The sequence below is a fragment of the Sphaeramia orbicularis genome, chromosome 6 (assembly GCF_902148855.1).
Source record: "Sphaeramia orbicularis chromosome 6, fSphaOr1.1, whole genome shotgun sequence".
Classification (NCBI taxonomy): domain Eukaryota; kingdom Metazoa; phylum Chordata; class Actinopteri; order Kurtiformes; family Apogonidae; genus Sphaeramia; species Sphaeramia orbicularis.
This window is the reverse complement of record NC_043962.1, coordinates 18582747-18596376: the sequence shown is the minus strand read 5'-3', so window position 1 is coordinate 18596376 and position 13630 is coordinate 18582747. Positions and strand designations below refer to the sequence as shown.

Genomic DNA, 13630 nt, shown 5'->3' with positions numbered 1-13630 from the left:
CCTGCATATGAGTCATACCCAGTGATGCTGTAAAAGCAGGCAAACTACCGCAACCTGGCATGTTTAGTGCAAGGGAAACACAAGAAAGAGGAGTTTTCTTGATATTTAATTATTACAGGCTGTTATTACACATGTCATGAGTTTTCAATGTGGCATTCATAATGGACTGAATTTGCAAAATAAAAGGTTTGATGATCGTCTTATCTGTTGTTTTGTAGTTTTGCATGTGAGAACTAGTGATAAGTAGTAAGCAGATTGAACAATGACTCAGAAGATGGATCACTATCTTTCAGCCTTTTTACTAATCTTTAATCTTCAGCCTGTATCATGTAGTTGTCTAAGCAGTTTCTATCCTTTAATGCACCTTAACACATTTTACTTGTCTTTGATTGTGTTGACGTCTATAACAACCTGTTACTGCAAACCTGGCTCTTAGTATACAGGAGTTGCAATGAGACTTTGTAGTCACCGCATGGTTCCCACAGTATTATAGCAGGATTATGCAACTGAGGAGAGGAAAAGCACAAGTTGAGACAGCACACCTGTAGAAAACCCCACTTAATGGCTCAGGGGCACTTCAGAAGGCATGGTACAAGCAGCCAAAGTGGTTTCCAATCTGGGCTCTTTTTTTTGCTATTCTACCCTAGCCCTTTCCCTGTCTTGATGTCACAAGCCCACACACTCAGACCAAAGCATAAAACTGCTATGTGCCTTGATTTAGATGGGTGATTTGGAGGGGTGCAAGACACCGTAATGATGCCACCCTAAATTATCTTGTCTCTTCTGTCTCCTTCAAACACCACCGTGCATGCAGAGCAGAGGTAGTTTATTCCCAGGCAGATCAGCACAGGAAAGAGGCAGTTGCTGCTCCAGAGTAACCATGGGGATTTGGCCCACCGCCAACCAGCACTGTTCTTTAGCACCGTTAGCATTCCAAAATAGCACCTATTCATGTCCCCCTATCCAACCTTAAATCCAGAGAAAGGAGGTGGCCATTGGGGGCTGGGCAGTTTTGAGAAAGGGGGGTAAAGAAGGGAGCAGTGCAGCCTGAGGAATTAAAAGATTGCATGTGGCTGAGCAGAGGCTCTCATTTACAAGGAATGTTCAGCACCCTTTCTTCTCCCTGTGAGGATGACTAAGGGCTTTCAGTCTATAATAGAGGATGATGCACAGTCATAGGGGATGCTGAACAAGAGATGACGAAGCTTCCCATTTGTCATGCAGAACCCAGCGGGGTAATAACAGCAACCTGATGCTGCTGAGAATAGGTGTCGTTAGATCAGACCACCAGGACCTCAGAAAATCAATGCTGTGTTATTGTTTCGGGGAAGATGCAGAATTTAATTGTGAGCATCATGCGTTGCAAATTATCTGAAGAGGGAGGATACATTTTTCAGGGGGGAGTTTAGTTCACATCATGGCTAGCCATTTGCATGAATTACTGTACTGGTTTCTTTTTGCCTTGCAAATTATTCGTGGTTATTAATTTTTTTTGGAAAGAATTTTTTTCTATTATCAGTCAAATGCATTTGTGACCTTGGAGTCAAAACATTTTCAAGGATGAGTCAGAATTGAACTGAAAAAAACTTTCTACTTTTTGGGTACAAATGGCAGAAATTAGTCTTTTATTGGAATGTGCAGAAGGATGTTATTTATAGGCAAACATTAAAACAAAAAAAAAAAAAGAAAAAATCTATCTTATCTAGACACAGCATCTTATAATGTTTACATAATCTCTTAGCTGTCTTACTTTATATCTAGATATTGCCTTTCATTCTCTAATTCACCTTGGAAGTAAATTATATCCCATATTTTTAATAGTCTGACATGCTGTATCATCTAAAAACAAACCTTGGTTATTCTTAGTGGTTCAGCACAAATGCCTTTAGTAGGTCAATTTACTTAGGCAGATACAGGCCCTGTTTGTTTTGGCATAATGTCTTCCAGGCTAGTTATGATGAGCTGTTAGTTATGGAAGGAAATGCTTAGTAATGTTCAACATGATTTTTTGCTTTGAATCAACATTAAGTATTACATTTTACAGCAGCCCCTGACTGCATCTGCAAAGGGTTTTCTGTAAAGAAGTTAAAGCATGCGAGTTTGGGGTGATAATGAGTAGGCTCACATCTGCAGTGTTGCAGTTACAGCTTGAGGCAAATTCTGGTAAACGCACACTGATTGCTCAAGGAGCAGAACAATAAGAAGTCACAATAACAGTCACATTTGATGTTTAATCCTGTAGTCCTCTTCATTTCTGCCTCTCTGGTTTTCACGGTAATTTGAAAAATGTGGAAGCCCTTTTAGCTCTTCCTGTTTAAATCCATTGATCTGTGGCCTCAAGCGTCATGCAGTTATCTTAGAAGTTCATGCATATTTACATCAACATTTATAGACATCTTTTCAGTTTTTGTTAGAGTCATGAGAGCATCAGTATGCTGAGTGTTTCTGTTATTGAAGTCAGTTAATGTAAGTTGCTAAATGCAGTTTTCAATGAGGTTTTATCTGAGAACTAGCTACTGTTTTCAGGTCTGCCTTGTCATTCAGCTGACATTCACTTCTTAAGTATCCTCCAACATCCTCTCCCTCCTCTCCCACAGCTCAAATGAAAATGGATGTCATTTGGACGATTCAAACAAATTATGCTTTTATTGAAAAAGCACTGTTGCGTAGGGATTTAATTTTTGCTAATTGCTGAATCGGCATGTACACCAACGCTCAGCATCTTCAAAAAAAAAACAGAAATGTTAAGAGGATTTGGTAAGGACAGTGGAATTTATTTGCGCTTTACAATGCACATTGGTTACAGTCGATTGAAGGCGTTTAAAGCAGAGTAGTGGAAGGTTGTGTGTGCATTGGCATTCTGAGTGTGTTTATGTCTTTCTTTGTGGACTGGTGCACCAGGGCATAGCAACGCTTTTGTTTTCTCTTGGGCAAAGTGTTGGTTTACTCTCAGACTCTGACTTGCTGGTTGTAGCCTCAAGGGTCATGACAGTAGTAGCGGGACCCCTTGAGCTTCTGACAGGGGTCCTTCCTCAGATCACCATAAAGACCTCCCTCTGTGAACCGCCTTTGAAATCAGTCCCCTCACATAGAGCGTTCTGCCTGTTTGTACATATGGAGATTAAACAGAGGAAGCAAGGAAATGAAGCATATGGTTGTGATTATTATTCAAATTATTAGGATTCTATATAGATAATCACTAGGATGTATGTTGTCCATTTCCGTGGCAGAACATGGACATGTATGCAGTGATCACACACAGCCCACAGAGCAGATGTCATACATATGTGGCATCTGGTGCATGTGGAGTCTAAACCGTAATTTTACTTAAAATCAGTCTGCCACCTTTCATTGGTGAGTTTGTGTGATTATTGTGGTGTGTTCTGAAGCCTCTTGCTCTTAATAATAAACAAACAAACAAAAAAACAACTCTTCTGTTTTACCTGTGGATCATAGGTAGAAATGATTATCTTAGATTAAGAAGCACAGGGAGTACTAAAGAGTACTTTAAGGGCGTTTTCACACTCCATACCCGAGTCCATATCTGAATACGTTGGACCCCAAAGTCTGCTTAATTTTATCAGTGTGAATGCAAACATTCCACTTGCAAGTACTGTACGTGAGTCCATCTGAGAAGGTAGTTGCAAGTACGGACTGCGTGGACTCTACAGGGGTTGGACAAAATAATGGAAACACCTTAAAAAAATCAACAAAATATAATTTAATATGGTGTAGGTCCACCTTTTGCGGCAATTACAGCCTCAATTCTCTTAGGTATTGATTCATACAACTTGTGAATTGTTTCCAAAGGAATTTTAAGCCATTCTTCAGTTAGAATACCCTCCAACTCTTTTAGAGACGATGGCGGTGGAAATCGACGTCTTACTTGAATCTCTAAAACTGACCATAAATGCTCAATAATGTTGAGGTCTGGGGTCTGTGCCGGCCATACGAGATGCTCAACTTCATTAGAATGTTCCTCATGCCATTCTTTAACAATTCTAGCTGTATGGATTGGGGCATTATCATCTTGAGGTGAAGGTGTTTCCATTATTTTGTCCAACCCCTGTAGTACGGTACGTTGCAGTGTGAAAGCGATCCGTGCCTGAGAACGGACGTGACCTAATCGCCATTCCAATAATGGAAGTGACCTAATCACCACGAGACCATAGATGGCACCCCGTTGTCTCCTGAAAAAGCCTCGGATCTGCACAGCATGAGCTCACCTTATTGACTGAACCACTCTGTCATATATTAGGGACAACGAAGGTCGCTCTTCTTTATTTTGCCTTAAACAGGCTAACAGATAGAAAAGTATTGCCGCTATTGTAGACAAATGAACAGAACAGTCGCTCAGTTGATGACATAAGAGTTTGTCTTCTTCTGACTTTTGTGTTTGTTGGATTGCGACAGAATTCCTTCCACACCGCCACCTACTGTTTCAGCCCTGTGACACACACTCATACACAGGCATGGGCCGTGGTATGTGCTTGTGAACACAACATCTACGGGAAAGATGTGAGCATATCCAGGTATGGCATGGATCTGGATACCCAGTGTGAAAACACCCTAAAAGTAACCAAATGAAAAATCAAAATCTGTCTTGGATTTCCTTTTTAGTATCATTACAGGCCATTTTTACCTCACAGAAACTTCAGCCATTCATTTTAGGTCAGATTTTATTCATCCAAGCTGTAGTAGGCTATATTAGTGATAACCATAATTAAATATTTAAAAAAAGAGTGATTCCCACTTAATCTCTTCTCTGTTTGTAGCATTTAGTCAACACGCCTAAATGTATCAAAATAATGCAAACATGTAACTATGAAATTTTTAAATCCATTGAACATATTTTCCTCTTGCTTAACTTGCTGAACACTGACTAATAATTGAGAGTGCTCCTGTGCATGGTTCCCAGTTGATCTTTAAAATAGACTGAGAATAGAATAATTAAGGAAGGTATGAGCAGCTGTCAGACCCTAGCATCTCACCTTTGCCTTCTCCATGAGTAAATATTGTCAGTTGTGATTTGAGGAGTGCAAGCAGAGCTAAAGCGAGCTGCTGACCTTTTGTGACGGTCAAATTTTGTCCCATTAACACCATGCAACAGCCTCGTGACCGTCTGTGTGTCCACAGCCGTCCTTAAACGCCTCAGCAAAAATACAGTCCTTGAAGGTGAATGACAACATGGACACACTGATCCTTAACATGCAGACTACAATTAGATGTCATTAATCAGTGGTTGACTATATTGGGGATTGCACCAGGTCCATATCTTACAGCTTCTATTATTTTAATTTGAAGCTTCTTTTCGTATTGGATGTCTGATGTTTTTGTCATAACAGTTTCTCTGAAGTGTTGATGGAGGTTCGAGCCTGAAAAACTAATGGCATCCTAACACCTCACAGAGTACTTCTTCAGTGCATCACGCATCCATTCACACCATCTGTTTTTACTACTCCTCCTTTTGTGTGGCGTGTTTCCACTCAGTGGTATGGCAGTGGTTGTTGCGTTGGTGTGTACTTGTGCATGGTGTGAGTGAATGGTTATTGACAGCACCATCTGGGGCTACTCACCCTTTTTGCCGTTTTAATAAACTCTGCCTAGCACAACCAGTGCTTCACCTTCCCTGCTGTGCTTTTCAATAAAGCCACAAAGGCCACAGGGACACCTCACCTCCTCTCCTCCTCATATAACCCTAACTAACCCTAAGCTTTACTCATGCATGCCTAAACCAAACAAAAAGGTTTCTACTGAACTGGAACTGTTGCAAATGAGGACAAAATCTTGCTCTATTGTCTCCAGTTAGAGTCACTGAATCAGTTAATTGTAAATATGTAAATGTTAAATAATGATGCACAGTGTAACATGTAATTGCGTTGCTCTTTTGACCAAAGTGCTCCACGTGTAGTGGTTTGGGGCTAATTTTGTTCCTCCACCCCTCTTTGTTGGAGGTGCTGGGCAGTGAGGAGCAGCCCTATGTTGGACAGAACTGGCTAGTAATGAGCTGGATGAGAATTACTGTGTAGCTGCTCTGCATTAGCTAATAGGAGATATGACATTTTAATGGAATTGGCCATGATTAGACAGAAAGTTAAATAGAAGAATTAAAACTGATGGAGGAAAAAGTGAAACAAAGGGGTGAGGGAGGGGCTGGTGAAAGAGATTTTCACTGTTGTCTGGACTGCTTTCATTCCTTCAAACTACTGCTGGGGCTCAGCAGATGGACAGACAGGAAGGCAGACAGACACAGTGTGACCATCAGGTCATGCTGCTGCCGCCTGCCTCCCAGTAGGACTGGATTAGGAGATTGGGGGGATGGGAAGGGACGGTATGAGGTCAATGCAGGAATAAGTGAAGGCAGAGGTCATAAGCTGTGACTTGGTTGACTTGTTTTAATCTGTGTCTGAATATGTTCAGCCGATTCATTTGCCGGATGTAAGCTGTTTATGTCTTTAATGGTGGTGAAAGCCTTTTAAGACAAGTGCAAACATGCAATAAGTGAAGCCTCTTTTTGATTCTTCTTTTCCATATTCATGTAAACAATGTGACATCTGCCACTTTGTCTTTCTCTTTTCTGTGTTGCCGCTGTGACTCACTAAACAACCTTTTCACAAGCTGTGGCCTGTTCATTAACACAGGTACTTCAGTCTTGAATGAATCATTTTGGAACCAAGGCTGAGCTTCAGTCCACCATCTACTCCATCTCTTCCTAAATATGTTTTACTGGAGTAACACTCAACAATCTCATGGTTAGTTAAACGGTATGATTGCTATGGGATATAAACTGTTAGTCAATCAACTCATCTCACTTCAGTCAGATCAATTACTGATGTGCTGCTCATGGACAGGAGTCATAAGAAGATGTCACTGGGTTTTACATGCACCCGACTCCCCTAAATTGATTTTCAGCAATTTTCTGATTTTTGCAACAGGCATAATCAAGTTATGCTGCACAGATTAAGTTTAGAATTTAACTTAATGAATAGTTTGTAAGATACCATTACCATGTTTAAGTCTCTTTTATCTTTCAAAATGTAGAAATAGCTAAAATGGGCAATTTTGACATAATTGAGACGCTCAAATGTTATGTAATTTATGTTGATTTTGTTAATTTGGAGTTTAATGTAAAACATGGAAAAGGCTTAGTCTACAGATTAAGAAGCACCACAGTATGGCTTCATTGCAGTGCCATCCTGACAACTCTTTCACTTTGTCCCACCATCCGGCCTAAAAATAATTATACAGTAATAACAGTTTTATGTGTTATTTATTTAGATTAACAGCAAACAAAATCTAATGCGTACTAAGAAATGCTTTTTAAAAATGTAGGCGTAATGGAAATATAAATCTAACAACTGTAACCTTTTGTTTACCATATCTGATTCAGAGCTTTTATTTTGCCCTGTGTATTTTTTTTTACCTCTGTCTTCTTTTAGCTGGCATCCATCCCAGCTTTCCTGAAATAATGCAGTTCAAAACAATCAGATATTTGGCAGGAATGACAGCCAAGCAGCTTTTATTGTGCTGACAAGTCAAACCTTGTCTGCGTTTATCAAATGGCTTGTCGTATTTCCTACACCTGACAAACACAAACTGAATTACATTAGTGACTAGTTGTATTGTGGAAAACAATGCACGTCCTTATACTCACAGCTTCTTTAAGTTACAGATCATGTATAGTATAGTAACTGTTATATACAATATGCATATGAGTGTATCCATATAAACAATTTCAAATCTGTATTTTCTGAGAGTCCTTTTACACACGAAAGTCCATCCTCATCCTCAACAGTTCCTCTTCTCTGCACCTGTTATATCTTATGGGATGTTATCCCCTCAGAATTGTCTTTGCAGGCAGATTTCACTATTGGTACTAGCAGTATATAGAACATATCAACTATCTTTACATTTTTACATGTTGCCACAAGTCATAGCAAAGTAGAATTAAAGAGGATGTGATAAGTGAAGTGTTAAGTTAGGCACAATATCTTTCCCAAGCTATTCCTCTCTCTCCTCTTGTCATGAACAGTCTTTCTCCTCCACCATTAACACTGACGAACAGAAGTTTAATTTACTGATGTTGTGACTCCTCCTTGCCCTCTTCCCACATTCCCTTTCTTCTGCCTTGACCTCCTGACTTGAGCCAAGCAGGCTTTGGGCACACTGCTCTCCTGATCAATAGGCAAAGGCCACCCCTTGAAGCATGGCTGCCATGTTGGTTTGCTGCCCTGAGGAGAAGCTTGAGAGTGGGACCTATTGTAGAAAACAGTGGTCAATGAAATGTCAAGCTAATGCCTCATACCCTTTGTGTCTGTGACCGTGATTGATTATAGCTCAAAGCCAAGAAGCAAGCTCTGAAATAAAATGCAGCCTCATTGCTGTGGACACTCCAAAATGTCTTAGCTGTTTTATGTGGTCACCGCTTCGTCTGTCTCTGGTTCTCCTAGTATGTGTTGTCTGTTTTTAGTAGTGCAGCAAGGAGCTGGAAGGAGTTTCCCATAGTCTCAGCTCTCAGCTTATCAGCTTGACAATAAAGGCTCATTGTGGGTTGCAGCCATGACGGCCCAGTGCTCAGTTAAAGATGGTGTGTCTGAGCAGCCCCAGGCAGGTCTTCTGAGTTCTGGACTCTCCCCCACCCTCCCCCAAGATGGAAACTGGAGCCATAGCTGTGGTTCCAGCTACGGATATGTGGGGTGTGTGGAAATTGAAGGGGGGAAAAAAAGAGTAGCGTAATTTACAGATAAAGGTCTGTCAGCCTGCTTGTCGTGTCCCACTGCCAGTGGTCACACATAGAAAACGTTTCTTATTGTTTGGTGGAGTTACTGCATGTTGTTTTGTACTCACACCATTGAAAGATGCTGTTATAAGGAACACTGAAATAAAGATCGTACAGAAACTTTACATTTACACTTAAAGTCTTCTTCTCTTTTTTCATTGAGGCAACTTTGCCAACTTTACAGACTCTGAAAACGCTCCTTGATGAAATGCTGGTAAGCCGTTTCCATAAATATCACAATTATTTTTTATTGTCATGAGGTCTCAAGTCATGCGGTTATTATGCAATAGATGAGACAGCAGACACTTCTTTGTGTTGTCTTCTTGCCTGTGGTTTACAGTCAGATAAAAGAACAAAAATCCAGCTGACTCAATTACTATTTCCAGCAGTGTTACACATTCTCTCTCTCACAAATTACAGTAACGTCACCAGATAATCACTTATTTTGTATTACTTTTTGTATTTTCCCCCTGTCCTCTCTCTGACCCCCTGCTGGCGGCCTTCTGTCCAGTACAATTTGACCCTCTGGTCACTAAAACACCGACCTCTGCTCTCTGACCTGAATCCCCAGTCCTCAACTCTGCCAACTTCTTCCCTTATCCAACTGGATTGGTTTACCTACTGCATTGACAGAATGGCCCATGAATGCCCAGTGCCCATTCACATGAATAATTTATGTATCTTCAATCCCATGTTTTCCATATAAACTTATACTGCTCATGGTAATAGCCAACTGAATCTTGGTTTGAACTTGAATAATTGTTCTTGGAAATGCAGAGACACTCGTCTGACTAATGAAAGTATCATCAGCTAGAATGCCTGTTTGAAAATATGCCAAATAAATAAACTCCTCAACAGTGTATTATGTGACTTAACTTAATTAAGGAGGGCAATCTCACCAAATACATCATGATAAAAACATTTTTCGTTTAATATTAATAATTATCTCAATGAATGTCAAATCATCATTTATTTTATGTGTAAAGGTTGATTTGTGCTTCTGAGTGAAAGTTAAAAGAAACTAAACAATTCCCTTCATTTTAAAACAATTTTTTATGACATGTAGCTTAACATGTCAAAGCTTAACAAACAGTGGAGCATGATGGTCAGCCATTATTCCTGTAAACAATACAATGTGCTAGTGGCTGGCATCCAGGGTTAAGATGCTTTCCAAGTCCTAGGACAGGGGTCACCAACCCTGGTTCTGGAGAGCTACTGTCGTGCAAGTTTTAGATGTTTCCCTCTTCCAGCACACCTGACTGTCATTTTGGTCACTTCTGCAGAGCTTGATGATAGGCTTATCATTTGAATCAGGTGTGTTGGAAGAGGGACGCAATTTAAACATGCAGGATGGTAGCTCTCGAGGACCAGGGTTGATGACCCCTGTCCAAGGGTGTCGGGTCACAGGGAAAACAACATACTAGTATTGATAGTAGTAGCTTGTTTACTGTTTAAATGGAGCTGTAAAGAAGTTGTAGATGCAACAGGTTTGTGTTTTGTCGGTCAGAAATGTTTAATGCTTCATATTCTGTCTTTACGAAGACAGACACGGCATCAGGAACTGTAAGAGAAAAAAATTACATTTAACTCCTGATTTCTTTGGTTAAAATGTAGGAAAGATTCCTTAAATGGTTCCTGGGCCACTTGAAAAGTTGTTTTGGCTTTTAGTGCTTTTTCCATAGCAGAGTTAGAAATTGACTTTAGCATAACAAAGTACTTGTAGTTTAAGCCCCTGTTACCACATTTCCATCTCCTAATTGTTTAAATGATGTCTACATGAGTAAATCCTGTAGACAGGCTATAAAGAAACCAGCATGGCAGATCGTGGTAGCACTAAAAGTATCTGCAGTTGAGTTCTTGGAAATCTTTGTCACGTCATTTCTTTTTTTGGTGGATATTTTAGGTTAGCATTTGTAGGTTAGGTTAGGACGAAGTGGAGCATATCGCACGCTGAGAGAAATCCCTGCAGACTCCTGACAGCCCACTTTATTATAGTTTAATATGAGTGGCACGAACTGCAAAGCAAAGTTAGTTTTTTAGTCCGGAGTGGAAATGGAAGTAGTGTGATCCTGTCCCTGTGCGCCCCTTTTTTCATAACCCTAAGTAGAGCAAAGCCTGCCCGCCACAAATGGTCATTAAAAAATTAGTGTAGAGGGCACTCTTTTTTTTAAAATCTTTCCCTTAATTACAGATTATAATCTGCTTTTGGACCAGGATGACAGAAAATTACTGAAGCGCCATACTAGCTGGGTAATAATTTTGTTTTGAACAGTTCAAAAATGTCACCGTCACAGTTTTGTGTGTGCATGTCTGCATATACTTGCTCTGTCAGCTGCTCAGCACAGACACAGACTCCATGGACATGCCTCATATATCTTACTTTTTAATCAGGGAGTGTGGAGGAAGCTGGCGTCTCCCCTGGGATTCTGTGATTTGTCCTGGTTAATAGCGTGTCAGAGGGGTGTGATGCATGGCAACCTAGCTGGGTGTGTAGCATATGGATGCCTGGACTGTGGGTCCGACTCTCACACACCAGTGAGTGGCCTCTGTCTCGTGGCTCTGTGGGAGACTGAAAAGAGAAAGCCCCAGTCTTGCTCGCTGTAATGTATAGAGACAAAGAGCAGTGAAAGCTGATCTGTCTCTTCTTTTGTTCTTCCTCTCTCTTTGTCCCTCACTCTGGCCCTCTGAGCAGCTGCCCCCAGGTTGATCACATTCTCTGGCCATGATCGGCTCAGATCTCATGTAGTAATCTGAAAACACTGGGTGTATCTGTGTAGTGAGTGTTTTCCTGCAGGCAAAACCGGCATTTAGTTTCACCTGTCAAGTTTGTGTTCACACAGAAAAGATCACAAAGATATTCTGACAGACTTTTTTTTATTAGAAGACGTGTCATCTCAGCAGCTAAGAGCCAGACTAAGAGCCTGCTCTCAGAGTTGGGGCTGGTACTTACAAAAGTGGGCAAGGATTGGTGGTTAAAGCCTCCCTCAGGGTAGGTCGGTAAAGATAACAGCACGTAACTCTCTGTCACTTCCTCCATATTGGCTTCCACTATAATTATCTGGAAATGAGGTCTTTGTGAAGCGTCCTCTCTTATGTATGTGTATATGTGTTGGAGCAGATGACATTGGCCATTCCTGGCCACCAGTGCCCTGTGGGAGGTGTCGTGAACTTCCTCATTCTCCACAGCTTGGTTTTCACCATGGATGCCTTGTGAGAATTCCATCCCTGCTGGCTGTGACAGGGAGTATGACAAGGAGACTGATTGGGCCTAAAGTAGCAGTGCTGCCTGTGAATGAGGCACTTGGTCTGAAACTTAATGAGAGTATGAGGAGAAAGATTATGACATGAATAGAGCTACAGTTATGTCATCATATTCCTATGTTTAGGACAGAGAGGAGACAAAAAACAAACTGCAATTCATAGTTGAACATCAGCATTCTTTATTTTCTTAAGTACACTCAGTGTAATTATTCTGTCCATGTCCACTCCCCCTCTTCATCAGATTCCTTTAGCAGGTGAGGATCTCTAAGGCTAAGATTTTGGAAGAGGAATGTTGCACTGCAGTGTTTGCCTTACAGATTCTGTTGCATCAGGCTGAGAGAAAAAAAATGTAAATCCCCTGGTGCTTGCCTTAAATTCCCCTCTTTCATGTCAAGTTTTCCGTGTTCTATCAGTTTGGTTAGGTGCAGCTTAAGGAACATTGTACTCAACTTAGTATTCGGTTCAAATCTGGGAATTTTTGAAAGTTGCATGGTAATGAAACCATAATGAGTGTAGTGCAAGATGGTCCCTCCTTCCTTAGCTCTGATGATTCACTCACGGCCCTTAAACAGCCATTAAATATGTATGTGTGCATATTTCGTTGGAACTACAAAGTGTATCATATCAGCATAATTATATCTCTTTGATTTTAGATTATGCTTTTGCTTTGAAGTGTGGCTCTTGGCAAAATTTCAGTGGTATTTTCCAGTGGCTGCATAAAATGACCCTCCACAAATGTCAGTGTTGGGTGGAATCAACTAAAATACATTTTTATTTGGCTTGTTGATTTTCATGAAATGTCAATATCAGCTCAGCTAATTAAAGTAGCTTCAAGGTAAACAACCAATGCATTTCTTTTTTTTTTTTTTTTTTGCAAAAGAATATTGCATATCATTACAATTTATGTTTATCCGTCAATAATGCTGTCATTTACATGTGAACCAGCAGAGGCCTTTCTACTTTATATGTGAAATGTAAAATCTTTTCTGAGCTTAAACCCCAGCTCTTAGGCAGGGTCCCACCCCCATTATCCTCCACCTGCCCTTAATTCTCTCAGTCTTCAATCCCGGCTTTAGCTCACCCATCCATGCACCCCATTATTCTAACCTCCAACCTGTCCCTCACAGCTGCAACCCCTGTGCCCTCAATCCTCAGGCTGCATCCACTATCCCTTAGGGTTGAAGCAGGCTAAGAGTGGATATCATGTTGTCCTATTCGTGTGTCTCTTTTCAGACAGGAGGACTGAAGTGTCAAGGCCCCAGGCCATTATAAATAGGAATTAGGCCTATATCTTCTTTTCGGCCCCTGATCAGCTGTTCTAGTTTGTATTTAGCAGCTTGTCAGGTCAAGATGGTTTTCAGGATTTTTTCTTTTTTTTTTTTCAAAATCTAATCTGCAGCCACATTAAAGTGGTATGATAAAACCTACAGCATAAACAAAATGTATAGTTAAGTTTTGGAAATACACAAGATAAATGTGCCCATGATGCTTATAAAGATTTTCAGTTGTAAGTGAAAAGAATCTTAGAAAATATTATTTATGGGACTTTAGGTTTGCATTATAGACAGTAATACTTAGTTGTTAATTGTT

At 40.5% G+C, this 13630-nt stretch overlaps 1 protein-coding gene across 2 annotated transcripts in view; it reads left to right on the top strand.

Annotated features, from left to right (window-relative positions):
* The window catches only part of srgap1a (SLIT-ROBO Rho GTPase activating protein 1a), an 83272-nt gene that overhangs the window by 742 nt on the left and 68900 nt on the right, over positions 1-13630 (top strand). The window lies entirely within an intron of this gene.